Genomic DNA, 20,589 nt, shown 5'->3' with positions numbered 1-20,589 from the left:
CTAGAATACCGATGGGTTTCCTTTAAATTGGCGAACACCCTTGGTCATCCAAGGAAATAAAGGAAATTTTGAGTTTTCTTTACTTTTTAAACACTAAGGCTTGACAAACGAAGATATGGTCGGATGGGGATGTCATGGGCATTGTACAAATTGTTCAACCTGTCTCTAAAATCTCAAAGTTACAAGAAAATATTGCAAGGTACAAATGCAATTGAATGGCACAGATAAATTTTCCACCTAGTTCTATACTAGCTTTGAGCATGGGCATAGCTTTCCATAGATTGAATATGTGCACCATTGCTCAGGCAATTACTATGAGATCAAAGAATGATACCACTGATTTCAACATAGATTTTTTAGTGAAGGATGAAAAGCTATTGCTAGATCATAGTCTATAGATAAGCCGACATGGAGAATGCCTATCGTAGATAGGATGATACTTTGAGTGGCTGAATAGTTGTTAGATTATAGACGATGAATTATAGAAATGAGCACTACCACAGGAGATGATGATCAGAGAGTCACAATATGTTGTTACATGTGGACCTCACATGCATAGATCAGCAGGTCACTTCTATTTCAGACACATATGGATGGAGCCTATGCATATGGAATTCGATCCCTATCACGTGAAATCGTCCATCATGATCTGAGGTATCCCTAGCTAAGTGTAGAAAACGTGGCTCCTAACTATAGCTACCCATTTAGCTTTCATGCGTCGAGTAGAATCAAATAATATATATGGACTCCATTTTCTTTTGAATCAAAAAGTTTAAAAAAGAAAAAACAGTCGAAGAAATTTAGTGCTCTGTTTCTCTCTCCGTCTATTCATTTCTCATCTTATTGTTCATAATAGTGCATATATCAATCGTAAGTTGTGAATGATGCAATATACATCTTTTGGGTTCTGTTTCTTGCCCACTTGAGTGATGAATGGAATGATTCTATATCCTTACTCTAGAATTTTCAATTACTAAGCAAATGCCTAGAATTATACATTCCATGTAATAGAATTTTTGTTGCATCTAACCCACTATAATAAGTGTATGTAAAATATTGACATCTTCTGCTCCGCAGTTTTATCCATCTCTTGATACTTTGATTCATGACGGAATTCAGGTTAATCTGCCAGGGTAAAAACAACCCAGCTAAACAATGTCTTTCAACCCATTAGTGGAAGTGTCTTGGTGGTAGAATTCATCTCAATTGGAAGCACAGGTTTGAATCTCGCTTCTGTCTCAATTCTCAATTATCATTCCTTGGTTTTTCTGGATCCCACATTATTTAGAATTTCATATGTTATGGTTTACAAAGTTCAGAAAGATCAGAAAAGGATAGTTGTGTCATTGCATTTTCTCTTTCTCTCTGCCTCTCTCTCTCTCTCTCTCTCTGTCTGTGTCTCTCTCAAGTTACTATCTCATTCTTATGATTCATCTACAATTGATCCCGTCTATAAGTATATGTACTATTAATCACAGATACAAAAAAGCAAATCAAACAATTATGCGAGGCACACCACGAAATGCGATATAAGAAATCGAGATTCAGTCAAGGATGTAGCAGAATGTATCATCAACGTTGATTTTGGAGCTCATCTAAGAAAGCATGCATTGTCCGCATTGGGACAAAGGGAGCATCAATTTGAATCTACACCTATGTTTCTAGGGCAATGACAATCAATTTGAATCTACACCTATTCTCATGAATGTTTCATCCTATGTAGACTTTGTTTGTCTTAGGCATGGAGTAATAATGAGTTTGTTGGAGGTGTGCCTTTTCTTTTCTGGCCATAGATCTTTATAAACTAGTCTCCATACATTTTGCTCATAATTTGTCTTTATGTAGCTTTTTGATGGAATATCTTTGTAAACTATTGTAATTGTTAAATTTTACTATGATGAAATGATGTAAAGAATGGGAAATCTATGAGTCATTGTGTTGTACCAACCATTGACACCCACCCTTATAGCTCAATGAAAACATCAAACTAAAAGAAATACCAAACTAGGCTTTAGACCGCTTGGAAGAACTCTTTTTTTGAATTGTGTTTATTAGAATGCATTGTGGTTGGTATTGTCAATAGCATGTGCCATGAACTACTAGGCATTTTGGTTTTAAGAGTGTTACGGGCATGACCATATAATATCCCGCGGTGAGAATTTACCGTAGTATTCTATACATGTGGATAAGTGTGAGGATTAAACGAGAGTGTAAAGAAGGGGAGGATTACTTTTAATCCTTGGGATTGAGACAACCCATTAAGCCAAGTGTGAACTTGCCTAGGAGCCTTGGGTATCGCTATAAATAAGAGGCCTAGCTACCCTCATTGGATCATCTGGTTGACTACGTCGAGACTCTGTCTTGTGGTGGATCAACTCTTGTAGCGAGTGCGCCAGCACCAACTACGACTCGACGCCACGGTGGTGGTATGGGACGTCGATCGAGGCTCGAGTCCGTCTCGATCCCTTCGTTCGGGGGTGGTCGGGTGGATCGGCACCTTTCTTTCTCTCTCTCCTTTCTATCTATTTATCTATTTTCTATCCTTATCTCATGCTTACATTAGTCTATGTCTGTAACAAAGAGAGTCATCGTAGAGGATGTAATTTGGAATTGTGGGTATTTAGAATGCATTCATGGCACCCTTGTGATCAACATCAAACACTTATCCATCAATCATTAATAATCTTCGGTAGAGTTCCTAATCGTGATAATATAAGTTATTAGATTAATATGGCCATTGCCATAGGCTATGCAATCTTATCAAGAGTTTTATGAATATCCCAGTAATAACATACTCGAACTGTTTGGACTCTTCCTCTCCTCTGATTCAATGAGCATTTGTGGTCACTTTGACAAATACTTTTTTTGCTTCAGTTTGGAGGTAGGGTTGTGTTACATGAACATATATTGATTATCTATGTACGTATTTCTTGATAATCTATCTTTCTACATTTATTTATCTATGTATCGATCGATGATCTAAGGATGTATGTATCTTTGATCAGTTTATGAGGTTGCTATGATGAATGAATTTGTTTGATGTCTCCTGAATAATTCAAGGCTAAGGAGATAAACTTTGGAGGGTGATGATGGAGAGAGGTAGAGATATTTGTGATCATTTAGGTAATGTTAAGGTTTCTTTGTACGTAAATCAATTTCATAAATGTAACACAAATTTCATACATTTTGCAGTCAAATAAATTTTGGGGTTTAGTTATACAAATGCCATGGTTCACAACCACTTGAAATGTGGCTCGACAGAGACTGGGAGAAGGAGATGGGAAAGGGAGATGGAATGGGAGACAGACATACATACACAACATGAGAGCGGAAGGAGAGATATACATGAGAGGATCTTCATGGCTACTTCAGAGAAGGTTTGCACCACTGCTTCATTTTCTGGTTTTGGTTTTGGGGTAGGGAGTATGATATTACAACTTGGGATTACTTGGTGGTTGCTATGTCTTAGTCCTCTCAATTGGAATGATTTGTTCCTTTATTTAAGAACAACCTTAAACAGTACCTAAATAGAAATGGTACAAATTGGAGGTTCATGTAGACTAGTGGTTTACTACGCATGAAATCAATAACCATTTACTTTTTGGAACTGATTGTGTATGGAAAATTTGATGACTACCAAAGATGTTGTGTAAGATGATGTTTCAACAGATTTTAAACTTCAGTATGAAACTATTTTTAATATGTAGTGGTATGTCACTTGCAGGTTGTTCATGTTGTAGAGGAACAAGAACTGAAATTTCGTTTGAATCTATAAAGAATCAAGAGATGGATTCTTGTGAAGCGGAAGAGATGTGAGTTATGTGTGTGTGTAAGAGAGAGAAAGAAAGAAAGAAAGAAAGATGTATTAACGTCTTCTAAGGCCAAATTTGGCCCATGAGACAATTGGTTTACAACAATAGAGTATTTATCCAGTCATCATAACTAAAAATAAAATTAAGTAAAAAAAAATAGAACTTAAACTAAAAGAGTTCTAGTAGTGTACAATATGTAGTATACTCGAAAGTGACTATACACTAAGCCTAATTTTATTTCCACCCAAGCCTCTCGAAAAGAAGTGGGGGGTCAAAGGGTCTTGATGTGGGTTCCAATGTAGAGAGTGCCCTAGCCATGGCTTCTAGGTGGTGTAGCTCACGTTCCCTTATTTTTAATATTGCTTCCACATCACGTTGAGTTGTTTTGAAACCCGGCACCCGAGGACGTCTGGTTCTTCTCTGGTTTTCTGCCTCATCAATGGAAAGGCCGGGTGGTGCAAGTGTATCGGCATTCGTTGTCTCTTCAGGTTCCTGAAAAACTGCATTTGTTACATGTTCGTGATCATTAGCAACATTATTGTCAACATTTTGTAATTTATTCTCTCTGTGTTGTTTTAGCTCTAGAATGTATTTGCCTAATTTCTTTATATCTAGAGTATCTAATAGTTTGGGGAGGGTGGGAGATGGACCAAGTATGTCTTGGTATTTTGCCCTTATCTCGGCATAGGTTGGACACTTGCATGTAAAGTGGTACTCATCCTCTATCTCTATGTGACATAACCTACATATCCTTTCCTCCCTAGGGACTCCACTAGTACGGCCATTTTCAATCTCAAGTTGGTGAGACGATATTCTAAGTTGTCCAATGGCAACCCTTAGTGCATGTGGTAAGAATACATCTAGATATTTTGGCCGTGTGATAAAACCTAACTCAGAGAAGTGCATGAAGTGTTTCTTATAGTACGACATTTTAGATGGGAGTGGCTCTAGTGGGGTGATCCATTTACACCGAGTGTAAATTTGCCATATTTCTTGGCGTATTACTTTATTGCGGTTCTCATGAGAGATTAAGGTGTTATCACTCGTGTGGTTGTACCTAAGGGGAGGTAGGTTATTAATGTCTAGACCATTCGCAAGAAGCCAAGTCACCATCATGCTATACCATGAGCTAGTATAGCCGGACTCATACAATGATCGAGAGGCCTTAAAGGCTTGATGAGATATTCTATCATGTGGTTGGCTATGTATCCTATCAATAAAGACTACAAGTTGAAAAAGTGCCTCTACTAGCATTGGGGGTAACGTGAACTCGGCCCTAATAATGTCATGTGGTACAGTCGATTTGCTTCGGAGTTGGCGTGATAGCATCATCACCAATGGTCTCTCTAATTGCGTCCACATGAAGGATGGTAATCCTGGAGCCCAAACCGCTGATGCATACATGAGGGAGGGGGTCACTAATGAGTCAAAGAGCCACCCTTTAGTCCGTGGCTCTTGAAAGTGTGCTTGGTGGCATTGTCTCTCTAGGAGTGAGAGGGATGCATGTCCTCTCGTGAGTCTATCCTTCGCTGCCTGTGTCATCGAAAATTTACCTGAGCGGGCACTAAAAGTGACTCCGAGATATACGTACGATCCAACCACCTCGACTGGGCTATGAGAGATAGTTAGGTGACACTTAGCTCTAACTTGGGCCGATGTGTGGAAGATAAGGACTTTCGTTTTCCCTAGATTCACTACCAATCCTCGTTGTACACAAAAGTCATCTAAGGCATTGAGGTGCCTCTGTAGGTCGTGTTCGGATTTAGAGAGCAAAACTATGTCATCCGCATAGAGCAAGATACGAACCTGCGTATCCCCAAGGACCACTCCGGTGCCTCCCTCACGAGCAATAAAATCTGTGATCTCATCAATGTAGATCCCAAAAAGCGTCGGTGATAGGGGGCAACCTTGTTTTACACCAATAGTGCTAGTGAAACGATTGGATAGGCCACCTGGGCATCGGACACACCCGGACACTTGTTCATATAGTGCGTAGATGGCCCATACCATATCATCTGGTATCCTCAAGCTTTTAAGTCTATCAGACAACCGATCTCTAGGGACTGTGTCAAAGGCTTTGCGGAAGTCCACAAAACAACAATATAATCTCTTCTTGCGAGCCCTAGTTTGGTCAATTAGGCATCTAAGTGTGAAGATGTGATCAATAGTGGAGAAGGCTCGTCTAAAGCCAGCTTGTTCAGGTGCACGAAGGTTTAGGGTCTCCATGTAGTCGCTAAGCTCTGCTTCCATTACTGCACCATATAACTTAGCAAGGGTATGGCCTATCATAATGGTCCTATATGTATTTGGGTCCATGGGGTCCCCCCCTTTATGTATGGGGGTCACTGTATTCATAGTCCACTGTGGTGGAAAACCCTCCGCAAGGGCACGATTGAAGATTAGAGTTAGCAAGGGAGCTAGGCACTCTCTCGCATATATAATGTGTTCTGCTCGCAATCATGTGTGGTCCATGGACTTCCTATGTTGTAATTTCTTTATGACCTTCATGACCCTAGAGGTCGTGAAAAGTGTCCCTGTGGTAGGCCGGGGTGTGGAAGGCATTGGAAAAGGTGGTTGGTTTGGGATTTGGTAAAGTCTCTCTGTATATGTGTGCCAAGTTTCGGGATCTTCGATGTTTGTGGTCTTGGCTCCCGTAGTCTCTTCCATGCCGTGGTGCAATCGCTACTCATGAGCATATGGTAGAGTTCCCAGTATTGGGATGCCTCCCACGCTCGTCTCTTACGACGTGTCATCTTATGCATTTCTTTGCGAGCTTGTGTGGAGGTAATACTACCATTGAGTTGCGATACTGTAAGTTTTCTATGTAGGTCCCTACAATCCTCGTCATACCATTTATTTTGTGGCATTGATCCTGATCTACCTTGATTTGAGTGTTTTGTATATGGGAAACTGCTAGCTGCTGCGGAGTGAAGGATGTGTGTGAGTTTTGTACTAAGGCTTTCTAACGGTAGAGAGGGATCAATGGAGGGGAGATGGGCCTGAACATGTTGACTAGAGAGAGAGAGAGAGAGAGAGAGAGAGAGAGAGAGAGAGAGAGAAACACAGAGAATACGCAAGGTAAAAGTCTATTGACAAAGGAGAAAGACTCAACATTATACAAGGTGGGAGGAGGGTGCTTTATGTAGACACCCTCTCTCTTCATTAACTACAAGCCTCATGGAGCATGGGGAATGTGAAAGCTCATAAGTTATGTGTCATAGAATATGATTCTATGACTCATACTAAATGCTAGAATACAAAGTGGTGACCATTGGAGTGTCTCTTCACTCTTAAGGCGAGTTCACACACTAGACCAAGTTGAGCTTGATTCTCAACACGCCCCCTCAAGCTCAAGTCAGGTCGGTTTCAGACGGTATCCGAAATCCGCTTCAACTCGCGTTCCGAAGTCCGCGTCAACTCGCGTCGGCTCGCTTTATGCGGAGTTGCGGAATCCGTGCTCCAACTTGCGTTGTGCAAAGTCTTTGCTTCGGCTTGTGTCTTTCTTCGTGGCTTTGCGCGGTAGATCGGCTCTTCGCTGCTTCGTTGCGTGGTTGCGGAATTCACGTGTTATTGCGTAGTGTCTTCAGTACTCCCCCTCAAGCTTGGCAGGTCAAGGATCGTCAATCCGAGATCGGTCATGAATTGCCACAGCTTGTCCGCTCCTAAGGCTTTAATGAAGATGTCGGCCATTTGAAGATTGGTGCTAATGTGTTGTAGGTCGACATCGCCAGCCAGAACGCGATCTCGGATGAAATGATAGTGCACTTCGATGTGCTTTGTCCGCGCGTGGAACATCGGGTTCCGAGCTAGATAGATACTGCTCATGTTGTCGCAGTAAAGGGAAATCAGATCCTTGATGGGTACGCCCAGATCATTCAAAATCCTCTTGAGCCATACGGCTTCACACGTAGCTACGACTGCACCCCTGTATTTTGCCTCCGTACTCGAAAGAGCGACGGTAGGGTACTTCTTGCTACTCCAGGATATTGCTCCGCTGCCGAGGGAGAAAACAAATCCGGAGGTTGATCTTCTATCAGCTTTGTAGCCGGCCCAATCGGCATCTGTGTATCCCTCGAGTCGTATTGGCATTGCGGTCTTTTAGAGGATGTCGTAATCCATTGTGCCGCTCACGTATCGTAGAACTCGCTCAGCGCAATCCAAGTGAGTATCATGTGGTGTTTGCATGAATTGGCTAAGGAGACTGACCGGATAACTAAGATCGGGTCGAGTGATCGTGAGGTAGATGAGGCTCCCGATGAGTTGCCGATACTGAGTCGGCTCACACGCTTTGGTGTCGGAGTTCGCATCTAGTTTGAGATTACGATCGAGCGGGGTTGCCACCGATTTGCACTCAGCCATCCCAAACTTGTATAACAACTTGAGGATGTAGTGTCGTTGAGAGATCATGATTCCGGCCGGAGTCCGAATTACCTCGATGCCGAGGAAGTAGTGGAGCTCCTTCATGTCCGTCATCTCGAACTTGTCGGAAAGGAGGGATTTGACCTTAGTCATTTCGACGAGATGCTCACCTCCAATGACTAGGTCATCCACATATAAAATGATGATGATCAGACTTGCGGAATCGCTTCGTATGTAGAGGGAGTTGTCTGATTTTGACATACGGAAACCGATTTGATGAAGATATTGCGTTATCTTCGAATGCTAAGCACGCAGTGCTTGCTTGAGGCCGTAGAGTGGCTTCTTGATTCGGCAAACAGCTTTCGGATGGGTGCTCGAGTTGAAGCCGGGTGGTTGGATCATGTACACCTCCTCTTCTAATTCGCCTTGAAGAAAGGTGTTCTTGACGTCCATTTGATGGAGGTGCCACCCTTTCACCGCGACAATCGCAATTACGGTCTGTACCGTCGTCATCTTTGTCACCGGGGCAAAGGTCTCTTTGTAATCGACACCATGCGTCTAAGCGTATCCTTTCGCTACGAGTCGAGCTTTGTAGCGGTTTACGGAGCCATCGGTGTTATACTTCACCTTTTAGATCCATCTGCATCCGATCGCCTTTTTGTGTGGTGAGGTGGGAACGAGATTCCACATCTTGTTCTTCCGTAGTGCCTGCATTTCCTTGTTCATTGCTTCAATCCATCGTAGGTCCTTTGCGGCTTTCAAAAAGGTTTCCGGCTCCCATACTGTCGCTACCTTCATCATAAAGGCGTAATGGTACGCCATATAATCGTTGTAGCCGAATCGGCTTACGGGGTTCTTTTCACAAGTGGATCGGCGGAGCTTTTCATTTGCAGAGATGAGGGCTTTCTTAGCTCCGATTGGTACCTCGAAATCGTCGAACTCACTGTCGAGTGAGTGAGTTGAGTCATCGTCGTCGAAGCGATCGTCTTCATATTCTGCCATTTTCGCCTTGCCTTTGTCCATCTTCGGGCTACGCCGTGATGTGCTTTGATCGCTTAACGGCTCTTGTGGTCCGCTCAGTCGGGTCGTGATCGGACTTTCTTCGATCATGCGCGTAGGGCAATCTTCATCCTCGATCTCTTGTTCGGCGAATTCCGGGTCGAGCGGAGTCGGAGTTGGAGTTGTCTCTGGTGCGTACCAGGATGCGAACTCGTCAAAAACGACGTCTCGATTTACTCGAGATTTTCGAGTTGAGGGGTTGTAGCACTTGTACCCCTTTTGCTCCAATGAGTATCCCACGAGAATACATTTCTCCAACTTTGGGTCAAGCTTTTGATGCTTCTCGTCGGGGATGTACACGTACGCTATCGCGCTGAATATCCGGATGTGCGATAAGTCCGGCTTCTTTCCGAAGTATTTTTCGTGCGGAGTGACCTCGTGCATGCCGAATGTTGTGCACCGGTTCATTAGGTAGACGGCCGTATTTGCAGCTTCGGCCCAATATGACTTGGGCATATGCTTCTCGTTCATCATGGCCCGCACTACTTCGAGGATGTGCCAATGTTTGTGCTCGACTACTCCGTTTTGTTGCAGAGTGTGTCGGCAAGTGAATTCTCGCCGAATTCCTTCCTTTCGTAGATACGTCGTGAATTCGTCCGAGAAGTACTCCTTGCCACCATCCGATCGAAGGCATCGTACATGTCAGCTCATGGCTTTCTCGGCTTCATTCTTGAATGTTTGGAAGTGTCCGAACACTTCGCTCTTTTGCCGCATCGGGTAGATCCAAGTGTACCTAGAGAAGTCGTCGATGAAGAGCACGTAATATCGGCATCCGCCGAATGTCGCGGTTTGTGCCGGTCCCCATACGTCGGAATGGACTACGTCGAGTAGACCTTTGCTCACGTTCCGCTCTTTCGGGAATGGGTGTCGGTGTTGCTTGCCAAATTGGCACGCTTCGCATACACCTTCAATCTCCTTCTCTTTGAATTTCGGGAGTCCGATGACGACTCCTTTCGATTTCATTGCTTTGAGCTTTTGGATATTTATATGGCCAATCCGCTTGTGCCATAGCTCTATGTCGGAGTCGGCTTTCGTGTTTTTCACGAACATAGCGGATTTCATCTCGCGTGAATCAAGAATGAACATCTAGCCCTCTCTTCGTCCGCGTGCGATGAGTCGGCCCTCTTTTTCGATGAAGCAACCGCCTTGATTAAATCAAACTTGCATCCCTTGCTCTACAATTTGGCCGATAGAGACCAAATTCTTCGTAATGGTCGGTACATGCAAGACATTTTTAATGTAATTTTGCTTAACTTCTTTTCCGAACGGAACATTGCCAATGTGCCGAATCGGGTGTGTAGTGTCATCTCTAGTTTCGACATAACCAGGTCACTCCGGCTCTCGAAGTTCTCGGAACCATTCTTGATGCGATGTCATATGGTTCGAGGCACCAGAATCGACGAACCATACGTCTTCAGGATCGGAGGCACTAGTTGAGGTAGTGGCCGACATAGAGTTTGCTCTATATTTCATCATGAACATTCCGCCACGATCGAAGTTGTGTGCATACATTCCACTACGATCTTCGTAGTCCGAGTTGTGCCCGTACATTCCGCTATACTCTTCGTAGTCGGAATTGTGCGCGTAATTCGTGAGTTGTCGGCTTGTGGAAGCCGATTCACGCATCTTCTTTCGGCACTCTTCTTCGTGGTGGCCGAGCTTTCTGCAATATCCGCATTCGATTGCGTTTTGACGGCTCGGGCCGGAGTGGAAGCTCCCCCTTCTTGCGAAGGTTCCTCGTTGGCCTCTGTTTTGTGGCCGAAATTGGGAGTTGTTGTTGTAGGTCGGACCTCGTCCGCCTTGTCCTTGGCCGAATCGGCCTCTCGCTCGTCTGCGTCCTCTTCCTTCATTAGAGTGCGTGTAGAGCATGTGGCCTTCCGACTCATTGCTCCTTGTATGCACGTGGTTTTCTTCGACCAATAACATTGATTGGAGCTCGAAGAAGGAGGGAGATTTCTCCCGTGCTAGAATGGCGGTTCGCATCGCGCCGAATCGTGGTGCGAGGCCGCCGAGGCATATTTGAACCATCTTATCATCATCGATATTTACGGTTATTGAGCCGAGCGAATCGCAAAGCTCCTTCATCTTTGAGGTGTATGTTGTGATGAACATGTCCCTTTGTTGAATGTTGTTCAACTCTTGGCGGAGTTGAAGCTTCCTCACGGTCATGTTGGCGGCAAAAATCTTTCGTAGATTTTCCCACGCTTCCTTCGACATCTTGGCTTCTCGAATGTAACCGAGCATGTGGTCGTGAACACATGTCTCCAAACAATACATCACGCGGCTTGCGGCTTGCTCCCATGTCGCGTATCCGGGAGCCGCTTCGGCGGGTCAGTCTTCATGCGTTCCTTTGATGTAGCTCCAATAGCCTTGTCCGACAAGGTATTGGTGCATCTTGTACTCCCAAGATGCGAAGTTGTTTCGATCCAACTTCTCGGTAGGGAGAGCGCTCCCCATTTGAGTATTCATTATGTCGATTCTTCTTCTTCTTCTTCTCTCTTCGAATGCGTGCTATGTAGCGAAGCTACGATAGCGATGAGCCAGTTCTTGGTCGTCGGCGTGGAGCACAACACACAATCACGATGAGGCGAGTGGGCTAGATCGAGCTACCAAATCGCTCTGATACCATGTAAAGAATCAAGAGATGGATTCTTGTGAAGTGGAAGAGATGTGAGTTATGTGTGTGTGTAAGAGAGAGAGAGAGAGAGAGAGAGAGAGAGAGAGAGAGAGAGAGAGTGAAACATAGAGAATACGCAAGGTAAAAGTCTATTGACAAAGGAGAAAGACTCAACATTATACAAGGTGGGAGGAGGGTGCTTTATGTAGACACCCTCTCTCTTCATTAACTACAAGCCTCATGGAGCATGGGGAATGTGAAAGCTCATAAGTTATGTGTCATAGAATATGATTCTATGACTCATACTAAATGCTAGAATACAAAGTGGTGACATAATGGTGACTCTTGACCGTTGGAGTGTTTCTTCACTCTCAAGGTGAGTTCACACACTAGACCAACTTGAGCTTGATTCTCAACAGAATCACTCCGTTAGGTATGTAGGCTCAAATGCCCTACATTATGCAATGTACCTATAGCAAACCATACCTAGCTGTTTAACATACCTTAAAAGCATGGGATCCATTCACATGGGCTTGTACGAACGGCTATTTTGAACCATCTTTAAAACATAAAACGAGGCAATAACAAATCTTCTTGTTGTTAAATATATATATAAGATCACACCCTACATCTATTAAGATAGTGACCATTATATTTTCAATCCACTTATAAGTAACTACGATGGAATACAATAATCTACACTACCTAATCTTGATTAAGATGAAAGTTGGATCATGACAGTGATTTATTATCTCTTCATTCTTCTATCGTGTATATAGAAACATCATAAAGTCTCTTTGTGATTAAGTCATAGTTAATTCAGGTGAAAGCAATCGTTTCCTAGAGTAAGATTTGATCTGCTTCGTAGCTAGTTTATAGTATTATATTTCCAAAGTGGTTGACACTCAATGCCACTCATCTCACCAACAAAAGGTTAGATAATGATACGAGCAATCTAAACAAGAACAACCAATTAAGAAGTAGTATTCTATAGGCACATTGAAAACCATTACATGCTCGAACTCCAACAAGAAATTCATGAACTACAAAAACATTGGGTGGTTAATTATTAAAATGCATCTATAACTTGATCCAGGTCACTAATGTTGAGAAGTGGAGATCTCCTTCAGCTGTTCAAACCCAAATCAAGTGTAGGAATAGTTTGACCCAAGAAACTTGGCAAAGCCCAAAACGTATTTGAGCATATTGAGAAACTGAACATATCAACTTGATCATGGTTTTGTGGATTCAATTGTGAACGGAAACTAGATCAACCTAAAAGTTGTTCAAATGTCCAATTTTGAACGTGATTAAACTTCATTTGTATATGTAAGCTTGATTGAGTGCATCTTATTATTTCACTATGTGCATAGACTCAACCAAGTCTGGAACTTGAGTCTTGTACCTTAAACTCACTTGAGTTTATTGTTAGTTAACTGCTCTGAATCAATTAAGCACACCAACCTAAAACTGGATGACATTTGTATACTTTACTTCGAGAAACAATTTGCTTCAAAGTCCCACGAAAAATAACTATACTTTCATTAATTCTCCTTAATTAATTTGCATATCTATAATGAGCCTAATTACAGAACTATCTATTTCATTATTGGGCCTAAATTTACAAATTTAAACCAAGCCCATTTTCGTTTCACATTTGCGTCCTCTACTTTATTACACGATGCAAAAGTGGCCAACACCTTCCCAATTTTCTTAGAGTCCAGTCACAAGTCATGGAAGGAAAAGGAAACGCGGCATTGCACTTTAAAAGATAATTAACATGCCCCAAACTTTAGACTTTATGCTATAAGAGTAAACATCAATCTGAGAGAAGACCAAGATGCCAAAGCCATAAATCACAACAATGCCGAATTATTCAAATCCTTCTTGTCTCATTCATATTGAAATTATTTTGACGTTTGACATTCAAATAGTGTAAATGAGAAACCTTTTTAACCAATGGGGGACCAACAATTGGATAGAAAACACTCAAGTATTCCTTTTTAACAAAGGTAACCCTCAACTAAAAGAAGTGTTTAGTACATGTATAAAAAATAAAAAAGCGTCTTAGTAAACTTGTTATCTTTCACTAAAAATGGCATGTTATGATATCCATTACATGCTTCAAAGATTTCGACTCACTTTTCAACTTTTTATCCACTCCTTCACATTTTTCTTCTGTTCATTTAGTCCACACACATATGCTCTTTCTCTTTTGTCATAAGTCTTATTCATTACAATCGGATCATATGGGCATCTCTCTTGAAGAATCTTATTGTGAAACAGTCATATGTTGTGCAATAGATTGGGAATCATATGGGCATCTGCCTTGAAGAAACTTACTCTTGAACAATCAGAAGAATCATATTTGGATCAACCAAATCCAAACAACAGCAGTACTTGCTTTTAGTTAGAACAATCATATGTGCAATAGCTTGGATGGCAACTTGGATGACCCAAATACAAATAACAGTAAGCTTTTAGTTTAGCTTATTTTTTCTATTTGACCATATGAAAACTCCCACTTTTCAAAGCTTCTGTGGATGCAACTAAAGTTCTACCAAATGTGCGTTTAAATACTAAACTACTCAATGTAGGTGTCAACATTTTGGTGATGCAAGAACCCTAGAACTTGTTACCGGCCGACAAAGGAGTCTAGAGTGGGAAACGGAGAGTTAATTAAGTAGTAGGAATGTGGTTGTAATTAAGCTATGAGTGTGGACGGACGGACCGGAAACGGTATGCCGTTCCGGATCCGGACCGATCGCGAACAGGTGCGGATGGCACCGTTTTGTAATACAGACCGGAAACCTATTTAAAGGCCCGGATACAATGTAATAGTTGGCGGTTAATTAATGAAAGCTTAAGCGTTGTTATCTCTCTGTGTTAATTGCCGTTCTGTCTTAATTGTTATATCTTATGCGTGTGTTATGAAAGACGATCCTAATAAGTAACTTAATTAAGTCGGATTAAGCATTGAAGTCTAATCCGGTTGCCGTAACACCCTTTGGTGAAGTGTCTCCCGTAGACACCCTGTGTTAGGCCATTGTCCGGCCCGAAGAGTTAACACAGTTTTTGGCGACCACGATTCCTGTTTTTGCAGCGAACGACGGCACGGATGGATGTCTAGATCAACGCACGACCTAGTTACAGATCGAACTCGACGCCTTGCCGAAAGGCAAAGGAGACGCGAGGCTTTCCAGCAAGCGGCGCAGGAAATTAGAGCGGATCGCTCGTTTTCCAACGAAATCCGGAGAGTAGCGGAGGACTCCCTCTGGTTACAGCAAACATCGCACCCGGACGACGGCAGCAGCCTAGGCAGCCTCCGGGAAACCGAATCCCTTCTCCACGCGTTGGCAAACGGAGAAGGCGAAGCAGAAGCCTTTTCAGCATATGAATCGAATTCCGAAGGGGAATACAACGTGCACATGAACTACCGTAGCAGCAACGAAACCCCGGGCGGACCGGAGGACGAAGGATCGGATACCTTACGGACACCGGAACCGGAAGTGCTAACGCTGGAACCCCCGGAAGTCGAAGAGGAGAGGCCTCCGTCACCAAAGGAAGAGGAAAAACCACCGACGCCGGAAACAAATCGGGAAAGACCACCGACACCGGAGAAGATTCCGGAACGAGCACCAACACTGCCAGCCCGCGCACCAATACCGGACGATGACATGTCGTTCCAGTACTCCAAGTATAGAGATGATCCGGACGCGGAAGCTCATGTGCACGCCTTTGAACAGACATGGGAAGCCAACCATGTGTCCCAGCGATTGACCCCGGAGGAAGAAGAACGCTCTAAGATAGCGGAATTTGGCGTCACATTGGAGGGACCGGCAGCAAGATGGCGCCGGACGTAGGACCCGTCTACCATCAACACCTTTGCAGATTTAAAAGCTAAATTCTTGCATTTTTTTCAAAAGGAGGTGGACCAGACCGTAATGGTAGGCTTATTTTATACCATCCGGCAAGAGGCAGGGGAGAGCATTCCCCAATTTGTCATCCGGTTTCAACGGATGCATAGTCAGCTTGCCCGCGCACCCCCGGAGGAGGAATTACGGACTATATTCCTAAACGCGCTCCCGGAGGAGGTTTGCACGGTAATCGACTTCCGCACAAGTATCATCGACCAGGTCATTGACCGGGTGAGAGAGATGGAAAAGACAAGCTCCTGGCTCACACTGGGAGCACTTCAACGGGCGTTACCGTCCGATGAAGACCTCCGGTTTCGGCAAGCAATACAGTGCACAACCTGCTTGAATTCCGGACACTCGGCTCTAGAATGCACTATGAGGACGCAATGTGTAATCTGTCAATCCAAGAGCCATACGACGGATAGGTGCGAGTATAATCTGTTGAATCGGCAAGCACCGCCCGTCCGACAAATTGAGCCACGCAGCAACCGGGATGAAGAAGACGAACGCTGGCGGCGAATGGACCGTGACCGACCGGCACAGGATGTCTGGTATGGCGATCGACGGGAAAATGAAGTCCGGTACGGTGATCGGCGGGATAACTATGACCGACATGATCGGTACCAGGATTACAATAGACGATACGAACATTACGACCAGGAGCACTCCCCCGGGTATCGTCAGCAACGGGAGGAATACGGCAGATATAACGGGCAACCCCGTCAAGAGTACCGTAATAAGAAGAGCTATAACAAAAAACGACATTTTAAAAAAGGCGGCTACCCCCGGGATCCGGAACAAGGAGCTCCAAGCAGCCAACCGGTACAAAACCCCGCCCGTACCGCAGGACCTGCACCAGGTACAACAGACAATGCCGAATCTAGCAATACCCGGAAGGCCTACTGCTACTACTGCCGACAGGAAGGCCATTATAGTAACCAATGCCTGGTGAAGAGCTATGAAAAACGACCGGCGGTAAATATGGTAGTCCCTGAGGTGGCAGATCTGCAGCAGGTGACCACAAGGTCGAAGGGCATGGCCAAAGAATGGGAGACACAGGAGACCATCCGGAAACAAGCAACGGAATGGGTAAAGAAAGCAAACGAGCAGAATGTCACAGACTTACAGCGGCAAAAGGAGAACACCGCAGGGCTTGCCGGCGGTAATCACTCCGAGAACGAGACATGGCAGGCGTTGCAAGAATGCCAGATTACGTTACCACTAGGAAGACTCTACAACTCGTGCCAAGATTCACGGAAGGACTGAAGACGGCCATGACGGCAGGAGAACCATCACCGGCACCGGTACTCTTCTCGAATCCGGAGGAGGGACCAATGGTTGTGGACACCAGCAGTCCGGTAATCACTGCCATTGTAAAAGGGAAAGAACTCCCCGGCACAGTTATAGACGAAGGCTCTGGGGTGAATGTAATAAGCCTCCAGACGTGCGATGACCTAGGAATCCACGAGTGGGAGCCGTGTCCGTTCTGGTTGCGGATGGCCGATACAAGCTCAGTGCGGCCGACAGGATTAATACGGAAATTAGAAGTCACCGTCGGCGGTCATACATTTCACATCTCGGCCGTAGTGCTACAATTACAGGCACAAGGCGCATACCCGCTATTGCTAGGGCGGCCATGGTTGAAAATGGCACATATCAAACAGAATTGGCGAAAAAATATAATTACCTTCCTGCGAGGAAAAGCCAAGGTACGGGTACCAACACAGCCAAGGACGAGCACTGGCAAGGAATGTACACCGTTGTATGCGGAATGCGTCAACATGCTAGAAGGGTTAGCGAACGAAGAAGAAGCTCAATACCTGCAGGAAAACCCGAAGATCATACCCCTCTTTGAAATTGGCATTGCCGAAGCAGTAGCACCATACTTACCGCAACCGGAAGAGGCTGAAGCAGAACCGGATAAAGACGCAATCCGGGAGTCACGGCAAGCGCAGGAAGCGTTGGAACGGGAAATGGCCGTTTCACAACGCGTGAAAGCGTCGCAACTGGAAGAGGTGAACCTAGGCACCACGGACGAAGCAAAACCGGTGCACATCGCCAAGGAGATGAAGTCCGAAGACAAAACGGCGATGATAACACTTCTCACGGAATTTCGTGATGTGTTCGCCTGGTCATACGAAGACATGCGAGGACTCGACCCTCAGTTATACCAGCATCAAGTGCACTTGAGCAAGGACGCAAAACCAGTGGCACAAAGACGGTACCGGATGAATCCCAATTATGCCGCCAAAGTTAAGGAGGAAATCGACAAACTACTAAGAGTTGGCTTTATCCGTCCGGTAAAGAAAGCGACATGGCTGAGCCCGATTGTAGTCGTACCGAAGAAGAACAAAAAAATTCGAGTTTGCGTAGACTACCAGAAACTCAATGCGGCTACAATAACGGATGCGTTTCCACTTCCGTTCACAGATGGAGTGTTGGATGCCGTCACCGGCCATGAAGTCTATAGCTTCCTAGACGGATTCAGCGGGTATAATCAGATCCGGATGCACCCCGACGACCAAGAGAAAACGGCATTCGTCACCGAATAGGGGGTCTTTGTGGCCGTGGTGATGATGTTCGGACTCAAAACGGCACCGGCAACATTTCAACGAATCATCATGGAAATCTTTGGTGAATATATACCGGCTTTTATGCAGGTTTTCCTTGACGATTTCGTCGTCTATAGCCGGGAGGAGGACCATTTTCATCACCTTCATCTTTGTCTAGAAAAGTGTAGAGCGTACTGGCTAAGCTTGAATCCGGCAAAGTGTGTATTTGGCGTGTCCAGTGGAACTTTATTAGGACATATTGTGAGCCAGGAAGGTATTGCAGTCGACCCGGACAAAGTGAAAGCCATATTAGAAGCACCGGCGCCGGCAACGGCAAAGGCATTAAGCCGGTTCTTAGGCCAGATCCGGTGGCACAGCCGGATGCTTCGATACTTGGCCGACCTGGCTACACCATTGTATGCCGCCGTACATTGGACACCATTCCAGTGGACCGACACTAAGGATAGGGCGTATAAGGCCCTCAAGGTACTATTGTCGCATGCACCGGTAGTACAGCCTCCGGATTGGAGTAAAGAGTTTCACGTGTTCGTGGACGCCTCCGACATCGTAATCGGAAGCGTACTAATGCAGCTTACGGAACCAAAGTGGCACCGGCCAGTGTACTATGCCAGCCGGAAGCTATCCCAAGCAGAACGGAACTACTCTACTACGGAACGGGAAGCCCTAGGGATGATCTACAGTGTGACAAAGTTTCGGCATTATTTATTGGGAAGGAAGTTTTCCTTCCATGTAGATCATTCGGCACTCCTCTACGTGGTGTCCAAAGCCTCACTCACCAGCAAATTGGCCCGGTGGACCTTACTGTTACAGGAGTTCGAGTTTGAAATATTCCACCGACCCGGTATACAGCATGCCGTGGCGGATTACTTAAGCCGATTAGAGTCCGGAGAGACGGGTAACGGAGTAGCGGATGAGTTTCCAGATGTAGAGCTGTTTCGAGTCACTATGGAGACGGCAGCAGATGAGACGGTGGCACAGGAAGACAAATGGCTCACAAATATGCACTAGTTTCTGAGCACAGGACTGCCTCCGGAAGAGATGAACCGGGACGAACGGAAACGCTTGGCGGTGCAAAGCCGACATTTCTGTTTACTGCAAGACACACTGTACCACAAGGGCGCAGACGGCATATGGAGACGGGCGGTGCGCAGCGATGAAAAGGAACTGATACTGAGGGAAGCCCACTGCGGAGTTGCCGGTGGTCACTATGCCGGAGATGCGACAGCCAGAAAAATATGGCAAAGTGGCCTATGGTGGCCAACGACATTAAGAGATGCGGTACGATACGCAAAAGAATGTGACCTATGCCAGAGAATGCGGTACGGTACGGTACGGCAGCCAACGAAGCAGGCTCGTATGCCACACCAGCCGGTACTACCACTCGAGCCATTCCAAAAGTGGGGGCTGGACTTTGTAGGACCGTTCAAGCCACCGACAATAAGAACGGGTAATCGGTACGTTATCATTGCTACGGATTACTGCACGAAATGGGTGGAGGCCAAAGCTTTACGGGATAACACCGCTGCGTCAACGGCGAAGTTTCTATATGAGTACATCTGGTGCCGTTACGGATGCCCAATTGAATTAATAAGTGACCAAGGGGGGCACTTTCTAGGCCAAGTAGTGGAAAGCCTGACGACATTCTATGCCGTTGTCCACAAACGGAGCACACCTTACTATCCACAGGCGAACGGTTTAGCGGAATCAACAAACAAGACGCTCCAGAATATCCTCCGGAAGATCATCAACGAAAACCGGACGGATTGGGACACAAAGCTACATAGCGCGCTTTGGGCATACCGGACGGCATACAAAACGAGCATCCAAACAACACCATTCCGGTTAGCGTTCGGACTAGAGGCGGTCATGCCGGTAGAATTCCAAGTACCTAGCTTACGGATCCAGCTATGGGAACGGCTGAACGAGAAGGAGTCGGAGGCAATAAGGTTGACAGCGCTGTGTGAGCTCGAGGAACAACGACTGGCCAGCATCCTACATTTAGAATTGGAGCAACGGCGACGGAAAGCATTTGTCGACCGGCACAGGAAAGGTAACGAAAAAATGTTCGCAATCGGCAAACCGGTGTTAGTATTCCAAACCCGGATGGGCAAGATGTCGGGTAAACTACGGTTTAGATGGACCGGACCGTATTGGCTAACACGGGAGTATAATGGGTCCTACCAATTAGGGACACTTGCCGGCGAAGTACTAGGCAAATGGGTCAACGGATTCCGGTTGAAGGCATATAGAGG

The 20,589-nt window shown here is 45.1% G+C and overlaps 1 long non-coding RNA gene across 1 annotated transcript in view; it reads left to right on the top strand.

The window, feature by feature from the left end:
* Positions 1-2,791: 2,791 nt before the first annotated feature.
* The window catches only part of LOC147865996 (uncharacterized), a 47,007-nt gene continuing 29,209 nt past the window's right edge, over positions 2,792-20,589 (top strand). Inside the window, exon 1 of the long non-coding RNA XR_015529460.1 lies at positions 2,792-2,919. This is a non-coding gene — a long non-coding RNA (uncharacterized LOC147865996). The remainder of the gene's footprint in view (positions 2,920-20,589) is intronic.

The sequence above is a fragment of the Azolla caroliniana genome, unplaced genomic scaffold (genome assembly GCF_043228905.1).
Source record: "Azolla caroliniana isolate FFs.n. ecotype wild unplaced genomic scaffold, voAzoCaro1.0.p SCAF_3, whole genome shotgun sequence".
Classification (NCBI taxonomy): domain Eukaryota; kingdom Viridiplantae; phylum Streptophyta; class Polypodiopsida; order Salviniales; family Salviniaceae; genus Azolla; species Azolla caroliniana.
This window is presented reverse-complemented; position numbering and strand designations above follow the sequence as displayed.